General features: G+C 48.9%; 1 protein-coding gene across 1 annotated transcript in view; it reads left to right on the top strand.

The window, feature by feature from the left end:
- The first annotated feature begins 621 nt into the window (after positions 1-621).
- DISP3 (dispatched RND transporter family member 3) overlaps positions 622-19094 on the top strand; it is a 39706-nt gene continuing 21233 nt past the window's right edge. Inside the window, exon 1 of the mRNA XM_075721544.1 lies at positions 622-651. The gene's annotated coding sequence lies outside the window, so the exon portion shown is untranslated. The remainder of the gene's footprint in view (positions 652-19094) is intronic.

Raw genomic sequence — 19094 nt, 5'->3', positions numbered from 1 at the left:
TAGTAATGAAGACTGCAGTACAGTGCTAATGTCTCTTGGTGTCACACGTGTGTTTGTGTACCTGCGTGGTTAATGAGGACAACAGCAGTGTGCAGCACATCAGTCTGTGTGCTAGCTGTTTGCCTGTACACGTGTGGGGTTAATAAAGGCCACAAATAATGCTAATTCTTTGTAGACGTATTTGCATTGTTAGTGGAGTCTGCAATAAAGCACTGAAACCTTTGTGTACGGGTATGTGCAAGTAATGTAGGTACAGCTCGATACAGTTTGTGTTTATGTGCACAGATACTGCCGCTTATGTAGACAGTTCTAACCTGTGTGTCTGAGTAAAACGTTCAGTGTTGCTGATTTAAACTAGTAATGAACTATTTATTCATTTTGGCAACACATGCTATTTTGTTGAACACTTCTGTGGGGCCTAAGGGAGGGAAACGATAGCAGTCAGAGGCTGATACTCTCTGAGCACAGAGGGGCATGGAAGGAAATGTTAAGCCAGGTGTGAAGGTTTCCACTATGCACCATCCTGCCCCTCCCATCCCCAAATATTTGAAATGTTTTATTTCCTTCCAATGCAGAGTGAAAAGAAACTGAAATCACAGAAGTTGCCATAGAGCAGGACTGTCAACCTCCCAGTCACCCCTTCCCATCCAGGTGAGAATTCCATTACGGAGCTTTTCAAGTGCTGTGCAGACCCCTGTGTGTTCATGGAGTGATATTGAACAGATGAATGTGGCAGTCTGAGTGTCTCTGTATTGACAGGGAAAGGCATATTCTTCATGTATATATTGTAGGCGCTAACACAGTGAGAGAAACATCTAGTTCAACTAGGGCTAGCGTAGCTCTGTGGCATGTGTGTGGTGAAGGAAGATGTCATATGTGTTTGTGCTGTTGCAAAACCATGTACAAGTTTTAAAAGGTAAAGCTGTCAAGTTGATGTACTGCGTGCGGAGAGGAGATGGGTACGGTTCGTCCGTGAACAGGTGTGTCAGCATCGCTTTGTGTCTGCCCGTGGGTGCATTGCAGGACTCGGTGTGCTGCATGCTTGTGCAAAGAGGGGAGCGGGGCGCCGACGATGGGCTCATCTGCCTGTCTGCACCTGGAGGGCTGTCAGAAACGCTGCCGAGGAGAACCGTGTTATTGTCTGAGTGCTCGTACGCAGCGCTGACTGATAGCTCCCTGCAGTTTGCTGGGCTCTGCTGTGTGATTGATTGAGCGCTGTCCCTCGCATCAGCGTGGGCTCCGCTCGCATCACCGGCAAAGTTAGAAAAAGTGATTTTTCCCTTTACTGTAGGCTTGCAGTTTTCCACAAAATCGCTAACCCCTCACAATCACCTTCTCTGTAGAAACCTCCATCACTGGCAGAAATGCACAAAGCTGGTGGACTGCAATTTTACTTCAGGAGCCTCATTAAATTTGCATTCTTTGGAGCCCCACAAGGAAGATGATGGTCTGGCTTTGTCTGCCTGGCTTTCTGTTCACTTTCGGGTGATGCATCAGAAAGAGCGCAATGCCTCTGGCACAGCCCTGCCTGGAGGCAGGCTCAGGTGATGGGCCTATTTTACTGTGCTGCTCTCTCTTACTGACTTGACAAATCTATCTAAAAACTGGGGTGGGGGGATATTTTTTCCCAGGCGCCATCAACACTCAAATAAACAAGAATATTGGGAAAAACATGCTTAGGTCACCTCTGTAATGTAGCCTCATTAAAAGCCATTCCCATCAGGTAGTGGTTCAGCAATTTACTGACATAATCCTGCTCTTGCAGGAGTCTGCATTGTGGTAAGAGGTCACCCCAGTAAACAGGCCAAGGATGGGGGGAATGTTGTTCTCTCCCTGCCTCCAAAACTGGAGTGAGTCACAGAAGAGCACACAATAAATAAATGCAAGACCGCTGTATCCAGCACGGTTGTTAGAGACTCCTGTCAACAGCAAGCAAAGCCCCTGTGCTCAGGGATGGCTTTATCGGAAGCGGGACTCTTTGGACTCTGGAAAGCCAAGGCAAGGGTCCGTGGTCACGTCAGATGGCCAGCCGTGCTGAACGCCTAGCTGAGTAAGGGGCAAGCACGAGTGTGAAAAAGATTTTCTCTACCACCCTAGTTAATAGCCTTGCCACCTCCCATCTAATGACTCCTGCTTAGTTCAGGGATCGTTGCTGCATACCTCTGCCACCGAGCGATGTCTCCTGTACGGAGCATTTGTCTGGCGGTGAGAGTACCAGCAGGGAAACCGGATGAGCCCTTCCCGGGCCCCGGCCCTTAACGCCAGTTGCAGCGCTGGCCAGTTGCTGCCCAACTTCCCGGCAGTTTCTGTTCCGGGATCCTGGTACCGGGCGGCAGTCGTGGCTGCCCCGGCAGAGCCGGCCTCGCCCCCCCGCGTTCCGCTGGGCACCGCCTTCGCTCCGCCGGCGGCAGCGCCTACGGCAGCCCGGGCAGCCCCGGGCTGGGCCCGCCGCCCGGAGGGGTGCGAGCGCTCCGCTGGCCCCGGCGGCCGCTCCCCGGACCTGCCCGCTCCGCCACGGGCGAGAGCCGCGTTCCCCCGCGCCGCCCCCGCCCGCGGAGGCGGGGACCCGGCGGCCCGGGGCCGGGCCCGGCGGCGGGGCTGCCTCGGCCGGGCTCTGCCTTCCCGCCGCCGCCGCACCGGGGCCGGCGGGCGGGGGCCGCGCTCGGGGCAGGGTTTATAGCGCGGCCGCAGCGCCGCCCGCAGCCCGGCGGGGCGGCGGCGGCAGCGGGCAGCGGCCGCGCCCGGGCGCGGAGCTCCGCACCGCTCCGCACCGCTCCGCACCGCTCCGCACCGCTCCGCACCGCTCCGCAGCGGCGGGGGCTGGCGGCCGCCCGCCCCTCCGCCCCCGGGGGCCGGCGGGCCGCGCTGGTAGTCGGCCGCGGCGCACGGCGGAGCGGCATTAAAAGGCGGCGGCGGGGCCGGCGGAGGGCTGCGGGGAGCGGGAGCGGTGCAGGCGTCCGCTACCGCCGGAGCCGGCTCTGCCCCGGCATCGCTGCGAGCACACGGCTGCAGCCGCCCGCTCGGGCGGAGGTGAGTGCTGCGCTGCGCTGCGCTCCGCGGGGCGGCCCCGGGAGGGGGGAGGCTGTGGGCGCTGCCGTCTCCCGCGGTACCGGCTCCTCGCTGCCCGCCGCCGGCTCCCGGGCGCTCGGCTCTGCCCGTGAAGGCGGCCCGGGGGTCGGTCGGGCTCCCGGGTCCCGCTGTGGCAGGCGGTGGGTAGAGGAGAGCACAGCTTGCAGTCGCTCCCCTTCGCCCTGCTCCGCTGTTTACTTCTTTTTTTAAGCCCTCCACCCCCCACTCACTCCCCCGCCTTGGTTTTTTGTTTTTTTTTTTTTTCCGCTGCGAATACAAGAGATAAATCCCTCAGTTGTGTGTTTAGCCAACTCTCCCTGGAAGCTCCGGAGAGTTCATGAATATGCACAGAGGAGAGCGTTTCCCGGGGAGGCTGCCTCTATAATAAGCTGATTGAGCTGTGCCTGCAGCAGGGCTGTTCTCCTGAGGGAAAAGTTGGGCGCCAGAACTGAGCAGCTTTGTGTCCCCGACTTCACGGAGGGTTGGCCTGCCTCCCGGAGGAGGAGGAGGAGAGCAGGCAGAGGCATTCTCCATGTTCAGGGATGTTTGCAGGTCCAGCCAGGCAGGACCCTCATCTCTGGCAGCAGCTGGTATCAGATGTTTGTCTAGAAGATGTAAAGAGAATCATGTACCTGGCACATGTAAGGTAACCTTCCAGTTTTATACTGGCTTGTGTAGAAATTGACTTTTCCTGCCTAAAATCCCTGGGTCACTTAGTAATGGCGTTACATTGCTTAGCAACAGTCCCAACTGCAGCCCAGTCCTGGGCCCTTACTATTCCAGGTGGTCTCCAAAGACAAGCCAGCAAAACAGTCTGCGTCCTAGAGAAAATGAACTCTTGCATGTTCTTTCCTATTTGGTGATGCGATGACCAAACCGAAAGAGTGGGGCTGGCTGCCGCTGCCCAGGTATTTGAAAGCATTTGGGAAGGGTGAGAACTGCTGGGAGCCGAAAAAACTGAAAACCTCCGGGAGAGAGGGAGTGAGATGAAAGCGGCAGATCCCTGGGGCACGTATAGGACCTTGCATCTGCCTTGCCGCTGCATCCTGTGTCGCTTGCACTTTTGTTTTGCGCACAGGCACAGCAGCATGCTGGTTAGCAACCTTAGCTTATGCAATTATTAGGATAGTATTTTGACAGCTGTGCTGAGTCTGTTAGGGTTTAATGTAATACGCAAGCAAATAAGTTCCTTTGAAATGAGGCTGATGCATGCACTCTTCTGCGGCTGCAAGACATGACTCAAGTTAAGTGGGATGAGAAGTTGCGTATTGGGAGAGAAGTACTTTTACAATTCAAATGACAGAACAAACACACAGACTTTGTGCTCACAAAGCCGCATGTGTGTACGCACAAAATCTGCTACCCTAAAAGCTCAATTTTCTAAAACGGTTTTCCCATGAAAATTTGGGTGAGCTTTTGAAATGAGCTTTCTATTCTCACCAGTAAAACTTTGCTCGGGGACAATATTTTACCCTCTTCCTCCCCAACAACCTCATGAAGTGTTGATAAAGATATTATCCACAGCATCAGCCTCCATTGATTGCTCTTTTAGGCTGTGTGTCTAGATGGAAACCTAGCAACACAATAACTGTGTTGAAGGGAGATGTTTCAATAGCTACGCTTCTTTTATCACACTGGATGCATCTTCAGAGGTTAGACTCATCAAGCCAGTCTCTTTATCGCTTTGGAGCCTGGAATAAAACAGACCTGAGCTAGTGAAAAAGACAACAAAGATGGAATAGAAATGCTTAATATGATAAAAGATCCATTCCTCCTTTCTTCCTGCTGCCCCTGCAAATACCTGCTGTATTCCCATGGGGAAAATACTCCACTAGGGAGGGAGAATGCCCATCTGATAGAAAAATGATTCAAGGGGAAATTAGCCATCAGTATTTGTGACTGTTTCACGTGGACACACATGGGGAAAAGCTAGGGGACAAATGGCCCAGAGCAATATGGAACGGTATAATATGTGAGAACCAGATTGGCATTTGGGAAGTAGCATCAACATCGTTCCGATCACCCACTGTGGTGAAGATTGTGATTCAGTTCCTGCAATGTACAGGGCCAAATTCATCCTTGGGGTGGAAAAACAAACAAACAAACAAAAAACCCCAAACAAAACCCAAAAAAACCCCACCACCTGAAGTCACTGCCACTCTATCTAGGTTTACCTCGCTGGCTATATTCTAGTGTTCTTAGCTATATTGACAAATACCTTGTTGTGCATACTGTCTCTTTACAACAGTGGAGTAAGGCACTTACAGGGAGTCAAGGTGACAATATCCAACTGCCTCTGTGTAATTTGGGGGCACAGAAATGAGGGATTTCACACTGGTGAAATCTCTGTTAGTTTTCAGGTGTTTGGGGAAAACGCCTTTGCTAGGTGCTAAAAATTTTCTCAATACTTCGTATGTCCTTGGTCATGCCTCCCAAGTTCATGTACTTTTTCAGTATTAATGAATTAAACAACACAAATGCCTTTGTCAGGCCAATAGAAGAAGTGGTTAAGTTACAGAAGAACTCTGATCACTTCTGTGTCTGTCATTTCTGAACTGTCAAAGAGAAGTGTTTTTTAACAAGCTGTATTGTGCAGGAGTTTATGGGAGTAGCTGCAATGTGTGCGTATGTATATGTAACTGTATAGCATGAGAGCGATAGGATGCGTGCATTTTGGTATGGCACTGGGGGAGGATACGAATACGGTGTTAACATTTTGCATCCAAAAGCCACAGCACATCTGAAATCCTCTTGCAATGCCAGTGCTCTGAGATAAGTGCTGCTTATACAACGACTTGCCTGTTGGGTACAAGTACTTAATAAGTAAGCCTGACTGAAACTGAAGAGGAATAGGAGTTCATACCCCGACGGCATATGGAAAATCTGGATAAGCTGTGATTTTTATTTCTGAAGTTTGAACAGGTCCTACTGTGAGTGCCAGAGTCTCTGGGTGATGCTGCCATGGTCTCTGTGCATGCCAACATGCAGTAAATCCTGGCAAGGCTCTCTTCAGCACGAAGCATTTAGCGTACAGTTGGTTTAATCCTCTAATCTTATCAAGCACTGACATAAATGAGAACTGAACAGATCAATTCATTCTAAAAAATCAAGCCCTGTTACATTTCTCAATGTAGTGCACAATATTTGTCCTTTCACTTACCTGATTGGCTTTTTTTTTTTTTATCCATTGTTTGTTTTAAAAGTATCCGACTATAGATTTGGGCTCAGTGGTGAAAGGTAAGCTCTCCTGCGACATGAGTTTATCTGCTGTTTAAGTAGCCTCAAGGGATTTCGGGATCAGAGCCAGCAGTGTGGTCTGAGAGGCTTGGTTGCTGGAAGTTGCAAGGTTGGCAGAGGAAGGAGTTGCTGGTAAGTGTGGGTACTTGTTACCTCCTTGGTGACAAGCAGTCCCCTTTACGTTTTGCTCCTTTTGTGCCAGTCAAGAGGAGTGGAACATGTTCTTTGCCTTCCTCCTTCCGCACACCTCCCTCTTTCTCTCTATATAGAAAGATAAACCAGTCCTCACGAGGTGTGTGTGCAAGCTGCCATTTGGTTCTGTGAATGTGTGGCCAGGGGCAGGGGAATGTGTTTCCAGACCTTGCGATGAAGTTGAACAATGAAATATTAGTTTCTAACACTCCCTTATGTCTCCCCTGTGATACCACAGAACAGGCTATCTCTTTAAATGATTGATTTCACACAGATTTACTTGAGTTCATTCATCTTGATGCAGCTTTACCAGGGTGAATTTTCTCTGAGTTCTAGCCTTACTGATGTCTTTTCTAAGGGCTGGATCCTGCCTGCTTTCCTCTTGCAGAGGAATACCTTATTTCATTAATAGCTCTGCTGCATTCGGTGAGACTGTTTAAAGAGTAAGGTGCTGTGGTGCCTGTGACTCAGACTAATGCAAGTCAATTTAAAGGACAGATTAAGCACAGTGTGAGTATGGATTGCAGTGTCTGGTCCTTAATGAATAATTCAGGAACATGGAGGAGACAGTGTAATAAGAGTTAAGTGCTTAATCCAGCTCTAGGTGAAGTCAGCAAGAGACTTTCCATTGACTCTAGTCCAGAATATGTTTCAGCATGGGCTTGACTGTGAGTTTGTAAGTTGTCCTATTGATGACAGTGTGCTTCAGGCATGAGCTACAATAACTGTCTGAATTAGCACCCAGCAGAGTATTATTTATGACCCTCTTGCCTGTCACCCTGTCATGAACTGTCCTCTGCAGTACCACGAGAGAAGTTTTCTGAGGTCTCAGCACTGCTATTGAGTCGTGCTTTTATAGTATTGAAAAACAGAAAATATTAATAACTAGAGCGCCACACCATTAACAGAAGAAAATACAGACACAAAAAGTTTGGCAAAACAAGCTACAAAGGTTTAATTTTGGTTGCCTAGAGGTGGGGATGATGCCCTCCTTTTGCAAGAACAAGGCACTTGCAAAAGTTACCTGTTGTAACTCTGGAAGTATAAAACTTCCAGTGAAACATGTGCCCTTGCTCTCAGCCTGCAGATCCTGGCAGTGTGGCAGACTTTGGTTGTCTGTGGGGAGGCAACCATGCCCGCTGCAGAGCGGGGCACCCCAGGCATAGGCTGTCTCCTGCACTGAAATTCGGGCTTCATAGATACCTGACCCCTTCTTCCTGTTTTGAGTTATCTCTGCTTGCTGGGAGAAGAGGTTTGGGGAACAAGGCTGGGATACTTCCCCTGCCATCTGCCTTAAGGCAGCAGGCTTGAAAGTTGGCACAGTTAGTTCCTGATCTTTGCCAAGCTCTGTTAATAGAGAACGGTGACTCCTGAATAGAAGGCAGTTCATGTTACATAAATAGTGGAGAAGGGGGAAAGGCCAGTGCGTTTTGCAGGGGGTGAAACACATACTGGCAGTCGTCTGGTTCTTAAACTGCTGCTGGTCTTGACTCTCTGCTTCTTTATGGGGGAGAGTCAGAGGTGAGCATCGTTTATTTTCTGCCTGGACTTCAGGGTGTGGATGCTATTGCTTCTGGGGCCTGGTTCTGCAGCTGTGATCTCGCTCGCTCTGTGTAAATGCAGTCGCGTCAGTGAAGTCACTTTGGATTTGTTACTGGGAATGTGAGCTCAGGATCTACCTGCTAAGATAACTGTGTGGACGAGCATGTATGGACTTCAGGGCATCCTGTCTGATGCTGCTGCAGATTTTCTTCCCATCTTATTTTTGCATAGCAGAAATTTCTTTGACTTGAACACAGAGTAGGGTTCTAGGAAATCTCTAGTTTTACTCAGCTCACTTGGCTGTCTGATGTTGGGCTAGCAAGTCACAGAGTCTCTGTTTCTTCATCTATATGTGGTGATGTATATCTAATAAATAATAATAATGCCCTGCATTAAATTGGCACTTTCATTTCCAGGATCATTTGGCTCAATACATTGTTGCTTTCACAGTCTGTCTACAAAAATGTACCATAGGAGCCCTGGTTTCCCCTGCCTTTCCATGTTCTTAAAGGATCTGTGTGTTTGCAGACCAGTAGCAGAGAAGGAACTTGATGCATTAGCATCACAGGCCTGTGCTGGGTATTAACTTCTTTCCACTTTATGATTTTGAACATGGGAGGAGCTGGGGCATCTGCCAATCAAAGCAGAGGACTGGGAAGAGTTGGGTCCTGTTGTTGCTCTGCCACAAATCTTGTAATTTTGAGCAGATCTGGAAGGTCACTGTAGCATAAGAGGCTGGATTTTGGATGCCTTAGTTTCTGGGCACTTAGTTTGTGTCACTGTTAACTGGAGTCATAGGCACCACTGCTGCTCCCCAAATGGCAACTAAAACCAGAGTCCGCTTAACAATATTAGTTGACTTGCCTGGTCTGTATTTAGCTTCTGTTAAAGTCAGCAAAAGTAATGGCTGAATTCCAGCAGAGCTGGAGCTAGACTGTGGAGCCTTGCTTAATTCATTTGCAAACTTGCATATAATCTGACCTGTTTCCGTAGAGGAATAAGGGAATTGGATCTGATAGGTGTTCACAAAGGGTTTATGCAGTCTCTGATAGAAGCTGATAGGATGCACAAATGCAAAATGCTCTTTGCTCCTAGGGGGATGTGCTATATGTTGACTTGTTTCTGGACTTTGTTTTATACCCAGGAGCTGAGAATGAATTGCTTTTGAGTGCTGTATTAAGGTCTGTGGAGACAATCTGGGGGCGGCAGGGGGGGAAATCCTAATCCTTTCTACAGCTTGGGGAACTGCTGAACATGCAGCACACTTGATTCCCTGAATCAAATAATTTGTCCTTTTGTTCCTCCTATTAACAAGGCAAATGAATTCCTGAAGAAGATGGGGCTGGAAACTCAGATTTGAACTAGAGCCCAACAGGGCATTTTAAACGCGTCTGAGAAAGGCCCAAAGCAACCCTCGCTCCTGCTTGTAAATCAAACCTGGCCAAATCCTCTGTCTCCATATTTCCTCTGCCACCTCTTTCCCTCCACCTCCTCCCTCCCACTTGCTCTCCAGCTAACAACTCATGCGCCAAGTTTAATCTCCAAGCCAGTTTTTATGGCTGAGTTGAAATGGAAAGGTGGACAGGCCCACAAGAGCATGAAAGTGACTCAATAAAACAGCGGGCTCCATTTAAACTGAGGGCTCTGAGTCTGGACAATATAGACAACAGCTTGTTTTGAAAGCTAAATCTATTTTGCTGGGAAGCTTGGGCTAGTTCTTGAACCACGCAGAAAGCTGCTGCTTCTGGTGCTTCCTGCCAACAGTTGCAATTTCCAGACTCCAGGCCCAGGCGTCGCAAGCTGTGGTTCCTCAGGACCCATTGAGCATTTGTCAGCACCTTGGACTCACCTGAGCATCAAATCTGTAGACGTGCTTTTAAATGGAGTGTCTCAGAGTCTGATGTGTATGGTTCGAGCCATTCTTTTCCACATCCAAACTGAATTTTACTTCCAAGGCCACCCCTTTTCTTTTGCCCAATCCTAAACCCTACATCTCAGCTCTGTACCTTCACATGGGGGTCTTTGAGACAGGCAGCAACTGGGCAACTGCGCTGTGGTCTTTGGTGTTCTTTAGTCCCTTTCATTTTTGCAACTGATGTTGTGCACAGAGCATGGTAGAAATGCTGCAGCATCATTGGGAGCTATAAAATGCCAGCCTGTGACAACTGGAAACAAGATATATCAGCAGGTAAATGTTTCATCCCCTGTGGCACTGCTGAAGCTGAAGAAAAGAAGCTTCATTCCTGTAAATCTGGAACCAATTCCTTGGTGAAGGTTACCTCACACTAACTGCAGAGTTTGTAGCATGGGTTTCTGTGTAAGTTTCTGGTACAGTAAAGCATTTGACCTTATTTAGATTCCAGTACCAGAGAGCTATACTGTAAGTAGCAGAGAGAGATTAAATTAAGACTGTGATGACATTCCTCTTGTTTCTTGTATTTCTCCTGTATTTCTGATGTGTTGTGGGGGAGATCATTCCTTCTGGATCCAAATCTTGGCACACATGCAGCCAAATTCATTCCTGCGTGTACACCACCTGCCTACATTCCCATCTATTCAGCTATGTTGCAGATCCTGGTACTGTTTGCATTTCCATTCCTTTGGCTGATTTAGGGAGTGCCTGCAGTGAGTTTGCTCCCTTACTCAGCCAGCTGGGCCTGGTTTCCTGAGGGCCAGACACAGTTCCACTTCAGCACAGGACAGTGGAGTGAGTCCCTTTGAAAATCAATTTACAAATGTTTGTGCAAGAGTAGCCTGTGTTTGCTTGTGGAGAGGGATCCCAGGAGGTTTTGGGACAAAGCATGTTGTGAAAGGATGGAAGGTGGGGTCTCAGACTCCAGAATATGAGAGCCATTCAGAAGCAGATGATGTGATTTGCCCCAGGAGAGCTAGAAAAACTAATAGCAGCATCTTTCCTTCAATTTTGTTTGTGTTTTATCTGCAGGACTTGGTCCCGGAGTTAGCACAAGTAGCATCTCAGCCTGTGAATGCCTGGCTTAGAGGTGTGGGATGCAGTAAGGAACCAGGAACCATTGCCTGACATGCTTTGATCCTTTGCCAGATGTCAGTCCCTTGGTGTCCTTTGGATGATTGCCATTCACAAGCTCCTGAGCTCATGCAGCTCGCATGGCTGATAATCTCTGAATCTCTGGTGGTCGAAGGGGAATAGGGACAAAGGTGATGCCTGCCTCTTACTGAACTGCTCCTGTGCTAGGCTTAGATCACGCTCCTCCACGTCTGTGCTGGGAGGGAGGAGAAAAGGGGCGAGAGAAGGGACGCTGCTGCTGTCTCAGCTCAGTCCTGGAGCCTAAACCTGTATCCTACAGACATGGCTTCACTGGCAGCTTCTGGGAGCTGCTGCCAGCAACATTGCCCTCCCTTGCACAGGGGCTAACAGGAACCAGCTCTTAGTGGCTGTTGTGTGTACTAGGAAGCATCCTGGACTCTCCCTGAGATTAATGGGTCATTAAAGCCTGTTTGCTTATTTTGAGACCCAGCTCCCTCCTCTGCTAACAGTCTGCAGGACTGTGCTCATTGAGCCGCGGTAACATTTAATGTGAGTTTCTGCATGGTTGGTGCAGCTGGCAGTAAGCTTTAAGTCCTTGTACTGGCAGGGGATCTGATGACGTGCTGTTCAGGCACTGAGGCATCTTGTCTCATCTCCACATCCTCCCCCTCAGGAAGTTTTCCTTCTGTTCTGAAAAACCTGGTTTTCACCCAGGTCCTGCTCTGGACCAGTCAGCTGTGGCACTAGAGGCTCTCCAGCCTCTGGGTTTTACACCTCTGCTTCCAGATTTCTCACTGATCCTGGGAAGATGAAAAAGCAGTGCTAATTAATCTAATTCCAGAAGCACCAGGTTTTCATGGGAGGAGAGCAGCTAGCTGCATATGTTTCAGGGAGAGAGAAGTGTGGGAAGTAAGAAAGACAAAGACATACCTGCTCAGATCCCACTTCGTAGGCTGCTGAGAGCCAGCTAGCTACAAGCTACTTTGCGAGTCCCTCCTGATACAGTAGTAAGTTTTCCATGGGTGACAATAGAGCATAGTTTGCTGCAGTTATTCCTGCTCAGCTGAAGTGACTGTCAGGATGAATTCTCCCCAGAAGTCAGGCCTTCACATTCTCAGAAATAAGAGGCCATGTCCATACCACGGATGAGCTCAGCTCAGTGCATGGAGCTTGAAGGCTGCATGAATGACCTTGGGTGTGTCTTCTGCCCCCTCATTTCTGAGAGGACTACAGCATCACCCAGTTCTCTTTCATGCCAGTATGTGGAAAAGCTGTGCTGAAGAACTGAGTATGACTGAAATGCTGTAGGAGCTGTGTCCCCGCCACAGATTGCACTCCTTGGAGCCTTCCTGTTGTGAATATGGCATTTTCTGATGTCAGTAAATTATAGCAGCAAAAAGGCAAGACCTTTAGATCCATCAGAGTGAGGCTAGGTAGTATCTGGAATGAGACACTCTGACCCATACGACTCCAACACATGTGCAGGTGGGACATTCTACCTGTACCTTCTTTTCCTGGAAGGTCAGAGCATGATGAGCAGAGCTGGCTGAATACAGACACTTCAGGTGAAGTGGAGTACTTGCAAGATTTTCTTTTAACCTTATTGTACTTTTTATGTTGGAATGGCAAGAAGTGGAGATGAAATAGCTGCTTGTGCTGTGGTTGGCAAGAAGGACTGGCAGCATAGGTTGACATTCCTACATTACCTTTCATATTGCTGCCCACAGAACCAGAACCAGCAAAGTCCCCTCAGCCCAAACTGCAACTTAGGCTGCTGGCAAGAAAGCAGCTCACATGCACAGTGAGGAAGAAATTGCCCTCTTCCTTCTCAGTAATGAACTAGCAGCTTATGGGGAGGCTCTGGAGAGGGACCTTTAGGAGAGGGTGTTTTGATTAGTCCCAGAAGCACAGCGTGCACACAAGCAGGCTATTGCTGGGGAGCTGCAGATGGAGGAGGGTGCACAGCCAGCCCTTGTCTTCATACTTCCTCCTGCTGCGAGGAGCAGGTGTGGGGAGCAGGGTCAGAGCTGGGAATCATGCAGCTGAGCATAGAGTGGTATCAGTGCCCACAGTGATGTAAACTGGGGAGCCTGAGCACGCACTGGAATAATAAATGACTGGCAGGGGCTGACAGCAGGACTTGGATTTCCTTTTCAGGCTGACAGTGGTGTGGGAAGCTTGGGTTTATCTATAAAAGAGCAGCACACAAGCTTTGGGGATGGCTGTTTATTCCAGGGGCTTGGGAACTGGTGAATATTCTTTGTGGTCTGAGATTCCTTCCTGGAGTGAGTGACACTTCTTGGGATACAAGGCCCTGGTTTGTGGCAGGCATCTGTATTTAATGATGTGTAAAGGCTTTGCTGTGAACGCAGGCACTCAGGGCTAGACACTGGAGTGTGGAAATCCACACACCGTTAACAAGCTTGTTATCTGGGGCCCCTGGTAGGTGGGATCCAGGGTGCTTTTGAAGTCTGCGTCAAGGCACCCAAAGGCACACAGCTCATCCAGAAGCCAACCCTTTACTTAACAGCAGCAAGTGGCTGGGGCTCAGACAAGATCTAAGTAATTTTTGTAGTGGCTAGGTAAGTCATTTCTGAAGCATATCAGAGTCTCAGCTTGCTTGGCGCCTGTGTGCAGGAACCTGTAAGTGCCACATGCCTGAGTGACAGTGGGGCCTTATCATTAACACAAGCAAGTAACTCAAGTCGTAAACATGGCACAAGGCTGCAAGGCATGTCTCGTGAGATTATAACCAAGGAGCTGTCTTCCAACACCCACAATCATTAGCTACAATAACCAGGAGCAAATTATTGTATCAGGAAATTAATTTCTTTGGCAATGACATGTATGTTAGCAAAGTTCTTGTGTAGGTTTACCTCTGCAGCAATCCTGGGATGACAGGGCACCAAACATGCATGGTTTGATGCCAACAAATCCCGATAACCTTTCTCTTTGAAAAGTGCCAGTGTCAATACTTTGAAGCGTGTATTTTGGGGCAATTTATTGTGTCCTTTTGGATTTTTTTAAGAATCTCTCAGGATACAGATTCTTCCTGGAGTCACTTACAAAGTAGCACCCTAGGACAGACCTCACAGCTGGTACCTGCTGGAGCCATGGTGGGGCTGCCTCAATTTCCCAGACTAGTGCCATATGAAGGTCTCCCCCTGATCCAAGGCTCTGGGATCTTTTTCCTAATTAAGGAAACATTCGGGAAAAGCGTCATGTTAAAACAGGAAACTAGGATGGCTGAGCCTAGTTCTTATTTGCAGGTGTCTTACTCCTAGCAAAGCACAGTAGAGCTGCTGATTTCTGAAAGCAACGACCAAAAGCAAAAACTTTTGCTGTACATCCTTGTGTGGATCACCGCTGTAAGGTTACCTAGTTCTTCTGTCCACTTTCTTCTTGGTCTGTTCTGTGTGCAGGTATGGCTTCTCACATAGCATAGCTTGATGTTGCAGCTCAAATTATGCTCACAGAACAAAACGGAGTTTGCAGTTTGTTGCACACAGCCCCCATCTGTGCTGTTCTGTGCACTCTAAGAAATTATGTATCTTGTGTGTCTTAAACCAGGCACCCAAAATAAGTGTCTATTTTTTCCTTCTGATCTCCTGAGCTCCCGCATCTGTCAGATGCGGACTACACCACCCCCTCCTTCTCAGAGATGCTAGGAGAAGATTCAGTTCAGTCCTGTTTGTTCAGCCCTCAGACTCTGTCGTGACAGGCACTGTTGAAAAGCTCATGAGGAAATTAATAATTCTGCCTCTGAGCCAGGCATGAGCAGCGTGCAGGAAATGAGGCGTGAGACCACACGCTGAACAATGAGGCGAGAACAAGGTAGCGAATAGCTGCTGGGTTCAGGGAGCATCATCCATCGCCTGCACTGGTGGAGGCCAGAGTCCTTGCCTTTAGACACTGGGCTTGGAAGAAAAACAGCACTGCGAAGCATTTACAGAAGGGGGGCAAATTAAGGATGCTGTGTCAGCCCTGAATTTGGCATTTCCTGACTGGTGAGTGCTTGACTTTGCAGCTAATCGTTCCACGCTGGTTTTGGCATGCAATTATGAGTAGATCTAATCAGTGCTTGTCAGACACCTGGAATAGCAGGCAGGTGCAGGCAGGAGATCCTGGATGTCGTAGGCTGAGTGCTCCAACCAGCCTTTGTCCATTCTGAGAGCAGGTAGATAGATCTGACTGGTTCCTTCCGTTTCCAGCTTCTCTTATCTTAGTGAGGGTGTAAAAGTGTCTGTAGGGGGAAGAAAGGGCAGGACAGTCAGCGGGGAAAGAGGACACCTCGGGTAGGAGTGAGTGTGCATGCATGTACTTGATTTCATAAAGCTTGGGAGATCAGACAGTCCTCCATCCTGTATGCAGCCCTATCTATTGTCTTGCCTCCCATGGGTAAGTGGAATTGCAGATGATAGAGCTTGAAATTTTTTTTTTTTTTTTTAATAATTTTGTTGAACTTTTTTCCCAGCAAGCACATATTTACATCATTGCACTGCATTTCCAACAGCACTGTGCTGCTGGGGCATTTTGATGTCATTCTCATCTGCAAAGTGCCTGGGGTCTGGCAATGTTTTTGTGCATCTTTCCAAAGGATTTAAAGCAAGTGGGAAGGGAAATGCAAAGGGCCTAGAAAGAAGACAGATTAAAGCTTTGTTTCTGCATTGTACTGTACAGCTGGGAAAGTAGACCTGCTTGATTAATAATGGTGGAGCCAGCCCAGCCAGCAGTTTAAACCAGTGATTTTAAACACCATGTACATCTCTGGGTTTGCATCCCACTGAAATACATTCTGGGTTTATCCTCAGGCACAGGTTCTGGTCAATGGCTGAATTAAGCCAGTGTTTTGAGAAGAATTTCAGGAGACTCAGGGTCAGGTGCCCAGTCTGAGACTTCCTGGGCCTGCTTTGCTTTTCCAGGGGTGCAGCACCTCTGAAAGTCAGACCTCCAATTAGGGGCCCAGAAATTTTATCGAATTCCTCCTTACTGTTTCATTTTTCCCACTCATGAAAGGTAGTAAGGCTTGTGTGCACTGGCAAAGGGCAACACACTTACTTCACTGCATGCACTCCGTTACAGCTGTGCTGATAAAGGGGAGCAGGGACCTGAGAAAGCCCTTCTTGGTTGTTTTTTAAAATGATACTTCTCGATGGGTCTCAGTGGTTCAAGTGCAGAGCAGAACTCTGGTCCTGAGCCTCAGTGTCACTGTGGAGCCCTGCTTTAGAGTGGGTATACGTTAATGATGCCCTCCAGTTGTTTTGCACGGCCAGAGCTGTGTACGGTGTTGCTCAGCATAACGGGGCCTGGGAGGCACTGTGTCCATCCCTGCTACCGGCGGTGCATCGTTACAGAGGTAGCTTTTTGCAGGAGCTGGATGCTCTTAGAATGATTTTGCAAGCACAAAGCCCATTTCTCTCCCTCTTAGAGGAACTTTATGTAGCTAACAAAGGGGCCTAAAGCTGCCTTTGGTAGAAACTCTAAGAGTTTTCAGGAATACAAATAGGACCATGCAACTGCTAGCTCCACTCTGAAAGCTTTGCCCATGGGAGAAACGAATGTGAAGTTTAATTATTTTGTCGATAGGAATCTTCCATATTACAGAAATTGTCTTTCCCTCCCCTTCTAGCCTTGTGCTTTCTTTGCTTTTTTCTTTCTAGCTTGCTGATGCACAAGGCTTCCTTTTTCCTGTAAGAAAGAACAACTGAGTAATTGAAATGGAACACTAGTGAGGATTTTTTTAATCTGAAAGTCAGCATTAATTAGTCAGGTCGGGTGTAATTAGCTTCCTCATCTGTCACTGCCTCTCCCCAACTTGTCAATTACTTTCTTCTATCCTAGATTTCACCGAAAAGAAAAACTCTGTCACATGGGAGCTGCATGGGTGTTTTTCCTGATTGGGGTCCAAGTGAGTGACAATACCTGCAGGGCTGTTGGGGTCTGAGCTGGATCCCACCTGCTGCAGTCAAGGGCAAAACTCTTGCCGGTCTTAAGGTCTCCCAGGTTTGGTGCAAATATCGAGGGGCTTGGGTGCCCAGTCTGCCAGTCACTGGTTCATCTGTGACAGTCGTCTGGGGAGGAAGGGGGTGAGCGTCTTCCATTGGCCTGTGGTAGCATTCATGGCTGTGGTGCTGAGGTTCAGCTGCAGGTTGTCTGGTGTGCAGGGCTGGGGGGGTGGCTCAGAGCTGGTGTGAGAGAGCCTTTGTGCTCCTCTAGACAGAAGTGCTCATTGGCACTGAAAAAAATAGCCTTGGCAAGGAGACCTTCCTTGTCTTCCTCCTAATCGTGTCTCTGCTGCTGTGGCTGTGAAAAGGCAAACGAGATCATCAGCTAGATCCTGGCATTATTGGTACATTCCATAAAGCTGTGTGTCTTTGTACCAGCACAGGGTTGGAAGATGTGAGTCTCTCCACTGTGATGGATTTTCTGAATGCACATCTTCAGATCAGGAAGGATCTTCATCCTGGGAGGATGCTGAAACTGCCTGGCAGTCTGAAGGCTGAATGCAAAGGGAGGAGGGTTTTTTCATGTACTGTACTACAGACTCCTCCTTCCCTTCCCCTCTTGAATCCCTCTCCTACCCCTGTTTCCAGCTCAGTTAGTTTTCTACGAGGTCCCTCCAAGCTCAGCTGTGCTGCTGAGTCAGCAGCTCGCTTGCGTCTCCCCCCTTCCCCTTTCCCAGGTGTTTCTTGGCTGGCTGAATGAACAAGGCAGCACAGATGAACATGTGCCAATGCCAGGCTAGGAGGTGGGTGAGCTGGACATGAACTGTGCAGGCCCAGCTTTGCCAGAGGAATGCAGGTTCTGTGGTTTTTATGCAGCCATTAGGCAAAAGGTTTGAGATTGTCCCCCCTTCACAGCACACTCTCTGTAGGCAGCTCTGCAGAGCAGAGCTATGCAGCAGAGCTGTGCAACCCTGCTGCTGAACTTCATCCCTACGTGGTAGTGTGGGGAAGGGAAGGGGCACCATACGCCCCATCTTCCCCATGTCAGGTACCCTGGGGACACCTGCCCCTTGCTTTGCCCCAGTCTTGCTCCGTGAGCTGGCTGTCCAGTGTGCACAGTCTGCTCACACCATGTGCCTTTGCATGGCTGTGCAGAAAGCAGGAGCTGCTGCAGGCTGTGTGGGTAGGCTTGAGGAGCTCTTTTTGCTCAAGCAGCTGGTTAAGGGTCTGTCCTTCACTGGTGTGTGGTGGCAGCCTAGGCCCTTCTCACCACGCATCTACTCGATGTTTGTATGTTCCTGGTGGAAAAACCTGAGAGCATCAGGACAGTGGGACGGGGTCCCTGACGTGAGGCATCCCATGGTGACTGCAGCTGTGGCTCTTGCTTGCAGTCTGGATCAGGGCTGTCTGTAATGTGGCGTTGTAGGTTCCTGCAAGATGTGGCTTTGTGTGGCCAAGCATTCAACTCAGGAAGCAGAGGATATTTTGTGAGGCAGACCTGCCGTGGGGTGGTGGTGGAGGTTTTCTCTTAAAGTATTTATTTACTAAATACTTCACCCAGTTTCCTTTACCTTTCTCTGACTTAACGGAAGCTATGCCTGTAGCAGCGCCTTAAATCTGAGCCAGGAACCTTCTTTACACGAGGTTCTGCCACCCTACAGAGCCCTGACTGGTTTTGAACCAGGAGGAAGCCTGTTTGCTTTGGAAGGAGCAGAAGGAAGCCCAGGAAATCTGAATGCCTACCTCAGCAGGCTGAATCAGTGCCTCTTCTCCAAAGAAACGGATCCAGGGCTCCTAGGAGTGCTCTTATCCTCTGCTCATTCCAACCTGGAGCAGGCTAAGCTTGCACAGAAGTGAGGTAGAGCTTTGATTAGGGCTGCAGGATTAGGTCCACTGTGCATATCCTGGAATTGAAAAAGTAACTGGGCCATGCTTCAATGCTGGGAGTCCCTGGGTAGTACAGGAAGTGGTGAAGGGAAAACAGGCCAGCCCCCAAGTAGAATTCGAGCAGAAAAAATGCATTTCACTTCCGTTCTGGCTGATTTCAGGGTTTATGTCCCCCGCCGATTCAGCTTGCTGTGTTTTGGGTTGGATAAGCTTTC

The sequence above is a fragment of the Pelecanus crispus genome, chromosome 15 (assembly GCF_030463565.1).
Source record: "Pelecanus crispus isolate bPelCri1 chromosome 15, bPelCri1.pri, whole genome shotgun sequence".
NCBI classification, from domain to species: Eukaryota; Metazoa; Chordata; class Aves; order Pelecaniformes; family Pelecanidae; genus Pelecanus; species Pelecanus crispus.
The sequence above is the reverse complement of the archived record's forward strand: the minus strand, read 5'-3'. Positions and strand labels throughout refer to the sequence as shown.